The sequence below is a fragment of the Myodes glareolus genome, chromosome 9 (genome assembly GCF_982192425.1).
Source record: "Myodes glareolus chromosome 9, mMyoGla1.1, whole genome shotgun sequence".
Taxonomy (NCBI): Eukaryota; Metazoa; Chordata; class Mammalia; order Rodentia; family Cricetidae; genus Myodes; species Myodes glareolus.
This window is the reverse complement of record NC_142034.1, coordinates 48881488-48890607: the sequence shown is the minus strand read 5'-3', so window position 1 is coordinate 48890607 and position 9120 is coordinate 48881488. Positions and strand designations below refer to the sequence as shown.

General features: G+C 45.9%; 1 protein-coding gene across 7 annotated transcripts in view; it reads right to left on the bottom strand.

The window, feature by feature from the left end:
- The window catches only part of Rap1gap2 (RAP1 GTPase activating protein 2), a 212232-nt gene that overhangs the window by 110087 nt on the left and 93025 nt on the right, over positions 1–9120 (bottom strand). The window lies entirely within an intron of this gene.

Sequence of the window (9120 nt, the reverse complement as noted above, 5' to 3'; positions counted from 1 at the left end):
CCAGCTCACAAGGTCACAGACAGCCTCAGACTCAAACACAAAAGCACAAAGTCACAAGGGCACAGGATATCAGCATTTTCCCTAGCTGACGAGCATTTCTTAACCTGGATGGCAAGGGTGTGAGTGTTCGTTTTATGATTCACGCAGTTTGAGTGTATGACATTTATCATAATGAAATATCGTTTGTGAATAGTGATAAGTATGTTCCTTCACTTCCGTTAGGAAATAGAAGCAGAGATAGCTTCAGCTCAGACGTCTGTGATGGACATGTCAGACTGACCACATGTATTTATCTCCCTTCTTCCAAACCCCCGGAAAACATCAGTGAGAAGGTCTGAATTGCTAAAACAAATGTAATGGACAAGGAAGCCTGGCCTATGATGGTCTATGAAAGAAAGGGTGCTCAGAAGATGGCCAATGAATGCAAGATGGGGGCTACCCATGTCATTGAGAAAGATGCAACTGAGAAGAGCATGCTTCACCCCAGAGGAACCCGGAAAGGTACCAGACCCTGCACCCGAGATGTAGAACCAAAAGGTGAGGGGGAGAGAGACTGAGAGCTACAAGAAAGGCTAAGTCTTTGGAGGCCCACCCCCAGTCACTTCCCCATTAGCCTGATGAGGTTCCCCAATCTCTACCACCATGGGAAAGTGAAATATCATTAGGAAAAAGTAGCATCTGGGTTCCTTTAAGGGCGAGATCAGCTTGCTAACCACCGCTATCACCCCATCACTTTGCATGAAGCCCAGAAGCAGCAAGCCAACTTCCCCTACTAAGCTTCGCTTCCTAGTATATCACTCTTGGACACAGAGAGAAGGCCAAGGATGACCTGACCAAATCTCTAACATGGTGTCAAAATAAACAAGAGGAACCTTAAGAAAACGAGCAATGGGGGAAGCAGGGGACCTTCAAAAACCACCAGGAATTAATAGCCTCAGAGAGGTGAGACAAGAGTTTGTAACCGTGACACATGGGGAAAGTGTTATAAAAATAGGATGGTCAGCGTACAAGAAAAGGGGTCTTAGGAATTAGTAAAATAATTGTAGTGTAGTAGTAGAGAATTTGCCTAGCCCTAGCATATACGGGGGGAGGGGGGATAAGGGAGGGAAAATAAAAATACCAGAGGACCTAATTAATATTTGACTAATGAGTTCCAGAGAGAGAGGTAATAATACTTTTTTTAAAGGCCTGAGAACAGTCGCCCGAATTGATCTCCTGGTGAGGCATGTCCCTTGGTAATGATGCCCTTGGGTGACCTTTGTTTAAATTGTCCTAGCTATTCGATTCTGGCCAAGACAGAAGAACTGAAATACCATTACTTAACTTCCAGGGCTGAGTCACGAGAATTCTCAAAGCTTCCACCTTGATCTCAAGGAACATTTACTCTAGGAAAAGCAAGCCAGCTCATAAGGGCTGACCCACCGGTGAGACTTCTCTGCTGTGTCACTCCACGCGGACAGACAGATCGTATGGAGAGAGACACACGGACAGTTCCCAGATGTTCCAAACACCCTAGTCCCTAGCACAAGAAGAAACGATCTTGGACATTTCAGGCTCAGCAGTTACCACGAGGATGAGAACCTGGGAACTGACCCAGAGTCAAAGACTCTAACATATGTCCCCTGTGGAGCATCCCAGCCACCTCCAATACCTGAGCCAGGAAGATGAGGTCCCAGATACAATGAAAAGAGACTGGTCACTGGGTGGTGGTAGCGCACACCTTGAATCCCAGCACTAGGGAGGCAGAGGCAGGCGGATCTCTGAGTTTGAGGTCAGCCTACAGAGTGAGTTCCAAGATGACCAGGGCTACACAGAAAAATGCTTTCTCAAAAAACAAAAAAGAGAAAATGAGAAAAGAAAAGAAAGTAGAGACTGGCACCAGCATGCATCTTCAATGTGCCCTAGCCAAATATGAACAGAGTAAACTAATTATTCTACCATAACAGGATAAAATTATCAGAGAAACAAAGCAAGAACATTTCCCAGGGCTGTGGGTCCTGAGCCTCTCGGTCCAGGTGCCCAGGACAATGAATGACACAAGATCTGCCCAAAGACTCAGGACACATGGATAAAAAAATTCAATGACTCCAGGGAATAAATATCTATGCAGAAGAATATGAACATATGACATCAAACTTTGCAATGACAACTCTAGAATGTAAGGATATCAAACTTTTTGAAATGATTTGAATATAAAATTTTCTATTTTATATAAAATTGAACTAGCTAGCTATCAACCAAATATGGGAGTAGAATAATGATATTCTAAGATATCTATTTTGGAACAATAGCTCCAAAAACTTCTTATGTCCTTTCTTGGGAGGCTATCATTAAAAAGCAACCATCAATTCAAGGATAGAAGGTTCTAGAAATAAGGTCTTTTGCTAGGGAAAAAAACATAGAATAAAATACATAGGTGCAAGCTTTTAAGGGGGGAAAACTGTTATAATTGAATAAATCACAATAATAAAACAAATACAGGAAGACACATGGAAAACCTTGTTACTTTGGAGACCTCGAAACATGAATTAATCCTTAATTTTAGGAAAAATAAAAAAGTTACCCACAAAAGGAAATTTAATTGTAGTTTGTTCCATGGCTTGTTAATCATATTTACACTGTCATAAAAAGTAAACACAGACTATTGAATGGTGTGATAGACAAAGCGTGGTGTACTAGAAGGTTACACTGGATGCTGAGAAGTCTCCGTCTCAGTCACACCAACCCTTCACTCCACTCTAAAACCATCTCCCAAATCTTAACTCTTCTGAACAAGTGACATTAGATTAGGGGTTCAATCCCTGACTGACCAGAAAACAGCCACATGGTGATGGCTCAGTACTTCATGGTGAGCATGTCAGGTCTAGTCGATGGACAAGTTATTCCTCAACTGTGATTGGAGGGGCAGGCACCTAAGCTCTTTCCCAGTCCTGAGACAGAGCACGAGGCCCATGCTCACACCCGCCTTTCTTTGCTTGTGGCCACGGTACAACACTGGAAGATAAATGTCAAGGGTGAGGGGCTCCACCCATGGCCAAGCAACCAAGCACTGAAAACTTAACTCATAGTGACCAGGACGGCCACCTCAGCTTAAAAACACGCTCAGAGCCACCACCCACGAGCCAAACCAGAAACAACAAAGCTCTGCTTCTTCCAGGGCTGCCCTCTTCCTTTCCAGGGAAGGAACAATGAAAGCTCGCAGGCCTTGCCGGAAGATCTTGCCATAGTCTGTGGCTGGAGGACTAAGGAAAAGACTTGGCAGACTAGACCACTACTGGATAAGCAAGACTCAGGATGACAAGCAAAAAGCCACACTAGAGGTCCTTCCCTTGCCCTTCAGCTGGTCTGCCATGGGGATCCCACCCACTGTCTGTGCCCAGCATGATGTCTGGTAATGAATGAACTGGGAATGAGTAAACAAGAAGCCCCCAGATCTGACAGCTAGGGAACTAAGCTGAATCTAGCCTCCCCTGTAAATGGCTGCCCACCACCACTACCTCAGCCAGGCTCAACAGTATGAAGCAGAGTTCACCCACTTCCCTGACAATGTGGACTGTTATTAACCTTACATCCCTCCTTAGCTTCCTCCTCTCCATAGCTAACTGCAGAGATAACAGGAGTACCTTCCTTATCCCCCATCAACTAACATTTACCTACCACTGTGTTAAATGCTTTGAGTATACTATTTCATTTGATCTTTTCAACAGTCTATGGCACAGACAGAAAATGAGTCTCCCATTTTACAGAAGAAACCAAAGCTTGCAGAGTCTTAACTAGCACAGTAAATAGGCGGCAGATCTGGGACTTGAAAGGGCAGTAGAAGATGGGTTTTGGTGGACTCCCCTCTACCCTGGTCTGCTGCAGCTCTGGGGTCATACATTAACCCCTCTGTTGGGAAAACGATAGGTCAACGCCTTGGGGACACCTTCCTAGACACACCTGATGTCCAAAGCAGCTGGGATGAGAATCACCTTTTTCATCTTTCTTTTTTTAATTCCTTTTTTCAAGACTGGATCTTACTATATAGACTAAGCTGGCCTGGAACACACAGAGATCTGCCTTGGCCTCCAGTGAGCTGGGATAAATTAAAGAGACATGCACCACCATGTCCAACATCTTGTTTTAAGAGAATATGTTTTAATTGCTTTATTATTATGTTTATGAGTGTCTTGCCTGCAGGGATGTGTGAGCAGTAGGTGGGTGCCTGGTGCCTACAAAAGTTGTGAGCTGCCATTTGGGTGCTGGAAATGAAACCTGTGTCCTCTACAAGAGCAACAAGTGCTCTTAACAGTTGAGCCAGTTCAACAGCCTAAGAATGGTACTTTTTCATCTGTTAAATGCCTATCAAGTCTTTTTATAACTCCTGCACTTCAGCTAGGAGACAACGTCTGGAAGACTGTGAGTTTGAGTCCAGACTGAGCGTCTTAGTGAGACTTGTCTCAAAATCACAAGGGCAGAGAATGTAGCTTGTAGCAGAAAAATAATTCTCAACATGGGGGTCAAACAATCCAGGGTCATATATCATATAGTTACATTACAATTCATAATGGTACCAAAATTAATAGTTATGAAGTAGCAACAAAAATAATTTTATGGCTGAGAGTCACCACAACATGAGGAACTGTATTAAAAGGTCACACAGCATTAGGAAGGTTGAAAACACTGAGGTAGAGCATTATTTGCCTCACAGGGTAAGACCCTGGTGGCTATCATCCTATTTCTGAGCTTTACATTTTCTTTTAATTTTTTTTCATTTATTTATTGTAGAGGAGGCATGCATGTGCCATGGTGCACACAGGAGCGAAAGGACACCTTATGAGAGTCAGTTCTTCCTATTCATCATGCGGGTGCCTGAACACAAACACGCAGCCATCGTTACCTGCTAAACCATCTTGCCAACCCCCATCTACCTTCACATTCTGTTGTAAACATAAATACATACTCATAAGGGTAATTTTTTTTTTCAGAGAATCAAGGGGCATCTAATAAAGTGGCCCAGGCGAGGGTAGGGGTCCTGCCACATCTGCTTTCTGTTTTTCTGAAGTGACACGTCATAGGACAGTGTCAGGCCCCAGAGAGCAGCTCCAGCGCCTGCCGCAGGGAATAAGGGCTGAGAAGAAGACTGCCATGTGGGGCCTTCCTGCTGAATCATTTCTAGCTGTCCTGGTCACTTAAGTAACAAGATGATACATCAATGTCAATAAGGTTGAAGGGTCTGCCCTAGAGGCAGGGTTCTTCTCCCCCAGGGGCACTGAAAGCAGACTCAGCAGGCAGCAGGAGCCAGTGAGAATGAAGGATCCCTGCCCAGGGCCTCTGTCTCCCCCTCTCAGATCCACTCTGTGCCCCAGTTTGCAAGACCAAATGACGACAGGAAGAGACCACTCCAAGGCCAGCCAAAAAGTTATCCAAGCAAACAGGCATAACTTAATCCCTTAATCAAGAACACAGTGCAGGCACAGGAGGGAATCACGGAGCCTCTTCCCACTAGAGGAGCTGGTCACAGCTGCAGGACTCAGAGGGGCACATGGCCTCAGTTCTGCTGGCCTCTGGCGTGCACCCACAAATCACCTGGCTCCTCGGAACATCTGGAGACTATTTGTGGAAAGAAGAGCTCCTGAATGAGTGCCCCAGGGGAAGGTATGAAGCCTTCTGGGCGGAGCCCTCCAGAATTGGGTCTATTTACATACCAGGCTGTGGGCACTCAGAGCAGGGACTGCCTCACCAACTTCTGGCGGCTTCCAGGGTTCATTCCTACACCACAAACCCTCAAAAAAAAAAAAAAAAAAGCCTATTTGCTCATTTTCATGTAACCCAGGTACATCCTGTCACTCACCTTTTTAAATTTTTACTATTTTATGTGTACGGGTATTTTGCCTGCGTGTCTAAGAACCATATATATGCCTGATATGTGTGGATGGCAGAAGAGGGCAACAGATACCCTGAAATTAGTGTTACAGTCATGATCTGTCAAATGAGTGCCCTGAGCCATCTCTCCAGCCCCCTCCCATCCACTTAAGACATTTCTACCTATAATGCTGAACAAAGGCAAATGTATGGAGTTGTTATTCTGTTTAAGGAATATGGGAAGAAAATTCTGCACATACTCAGTAAGTCTGTGCATGCATGCGTGCAGTGTGTGTGCCTGCGTTTTCAAATACTTTGAATCTACGGTTAAGTGAATTCAGGAATGTGGTCCCTGTGAATATGGAGGGTTGAAGCCATAACAATTTGCAGTGACTGTGTTTATGTGTTTACTATGGTCATCTCTGCCAAACAGCTCTGGGAGGCTGAATGAATGAATGAAGCATGAAGCATGAAGTTTCCTCTCATCTAGGGAGGAGCTGACCTAGGAACGGCAGAGGCTGAATGCTAGATAAAGGAGTGCACCTAGTCAGTGGAGGAACTGCACCATAAATCCAGAGCTCTAAAAGGCTTGGCCTGAACCACCTGCATATGCTGATGGAAGGAAGGAAGGAGCTGAAGGGAGAAAGGATAGAGCGGACAAAAGGACCACGCAACCCTAAGCTCTGTGTTCTCTTTGCCCCCTCTTCCTGTTCTCCCAACCCACGGCAAGACATTATACTCAGTGCCCTGGCGCACAGTTACACACACTACACTCAGTGCCCTAGTGTACACGTACACATACTACACTCAGGGCCCTAGCGCACAGTTACACATACTACACTCAGTGCCCTAGTGTACATGTACACACACTACACTCAGAGCCCTAGTGTACACGTGCACACACTACACTCAGGGCCCTTAGTGCACACTTACATACACTACACTGAGGGCCCTTAGTGCAAACTTACATACACTACACTGAGGGCCCTTAGTGCACACTCACAAACACTACACTCAGTCCCCTTAGTGCACACTCACATACACTACACTCAGGGACCTTAGTGTACACTCACATACACTACACTCAGGGCCCTTAGTGTACACTTACACACACTACACTCAGGGCCCTTAGTGCACACTTACACACACTACACTCAGGGCCCTTAGTGCACACTTACACACACTACACTCAGGACCCTTAGTGCACACTTGCATACACTACACTCAGGGCCCTAGTGCATACTCACACTACATTATACTTGTGCCAAAGAAAGAAGTTTTTATTTGCATTTCACACTAGAAGCTTCCAGAAATGGCATCCCGTGTTCCTCAGACCTACAGACACACACACCTCAACACTGTTGAAAAGTCAATTCCTGATTGATTGGCCCAGCAAAGGTCTCACTTCTCCCTGGGGAGAGGAGTTAAGCAGAGGCTGCATGATAAGATCCCACTGTCCACCAAGGCCACGGGGTGACCACAACATCCTTTCCAGTTCTTTCTGTGTCCCAGAGACTGGCTGAAGTCTCCAACCTCTTGTGCTCTTCCTGGACCAGAGGGTGATGAAGGAGAAAATGTAAATGGCTATCACCCCCTATCAGAGGATCAGATGCCAGGGTGGCAAGGACCCCAGCCACATGCAGCCTCCTGGAGTGTATGCCACTTTACCGGCAGACAGCAGGAACAGGGCCGGCTACTGCCCAAAGCTCTGAATCTAGCACTGAAGCGAAACATCTTTATCTTGCTCTGAGCTACAGATGGGAGAGACAAATAAGATTCATAAAAATGTGTTTTTCTTGGAGATTTACAAACACAGGTGAGAGAAGAAGCAGAAAATCTGAACAGAGGACAGAAAGGAGAGGTGTGGGCGTGGTGGAAAGAGGGGGAATAGACGGACGATCCGGGAAGATGCCCATCATCGGACTGCCCAAAAGGCCATGTCTCCAGTCCCTGGCCCTGCTCACATGTCCCTTCAGGGGTTGAGGGACCTGGAAACGCAGACAGAATGGAGGTTGGACAGCGGTAGGGCATCTTCCTAACACACACACAAGAGCCCGGTTCACACCTATAAAAAAGGGAAGAAGAAGAATGGGCTGGAGAGATGGTTCAGTGGTTAGGAGCACTGGTTGCTCTTCCAGAGGGGCTGGGTTCCATTCCCATCACCCACACAGCAGCTCACAACCATCTGTAACTACAGTCCCAGGAATCCTCATCTGGCCTCCTCGGGCACCAGGCACACACACGTGGTACACAGACATGCATGCAGACAAAACACCTATGCACATAAAAAAGAAAGAAAGGGTAGTCCTTATATCTTTTGAACATCCAGTCCAAAGGTCACCCTGAAGCCTCCCACCAAAGATAGGCTGCCAAAGACCTCTCCTAGGCCCTCCGCTCCGAGACCAAGGGCACTATTGAAAAGTGTGAGAGGTGCCCACAGTCTAGGCACAAAATCATCAACATCCACATTCCTCCTCCTAGAACAAATCTAGCAATTGTTCCATGGAATAAAGCACCCACTGTGTTCCAGCAGTGGACGACCCTCTGGGGACATGGCAAAGTGGCCATGCTTGAGCCTTGGATGTCACTGGGGCCTCACCACCTCCTAGACTGCTCCCACTTCTCTACCTATTACTTCTGTCACGTCATCACCTGTCACCCAGGCAACAGGACTCATATCCTAACTATCTCCAACCCGTGGGCCCCAACCATTCTCCCAATCCATTCTCCAGGAAGGACAGACACAGTGATCTTCTCCAAAGGAAACGCTGATGATACGCCTATAGGATGGTCACAACGTAAAACAAAAAAAAAATGAAAACAGAAAATAACAAGTGTTGGCAAGGACGTGTAGATAAACAGGAGTGCGTACAAGGTTGAAGGAATATGAAATGGAACATCCTCTTTGGAAACCAGTTTGCCAGCTCCTCCAAAGTTAAACACAGAGTTGCCATGTGACCCAGAAGCTCCACGCCAAAAGAATTGAAAACAGGTGTTCAAACAAAAAACATGCACATGAATGCTCATAGCAACACTATAAACAGTGGCTAAAAAGTGGGAACAACCCGAAGGTGCACGCATGGGTAGACGAATAAACAGAATGTGGTATGGTCACACAACGGCTTATTCAGCTTTTACCAGGATAGATAGTAGCAGTATAGGTCATGGCATGGTGAACCGCAAAAATGTTATGCTAAGTGAAAGAAGCCGACCACAGAAGACCACAAATCACATGATTACATTTACTATGAGATGCCCAGACCTGGCAAAGCCATT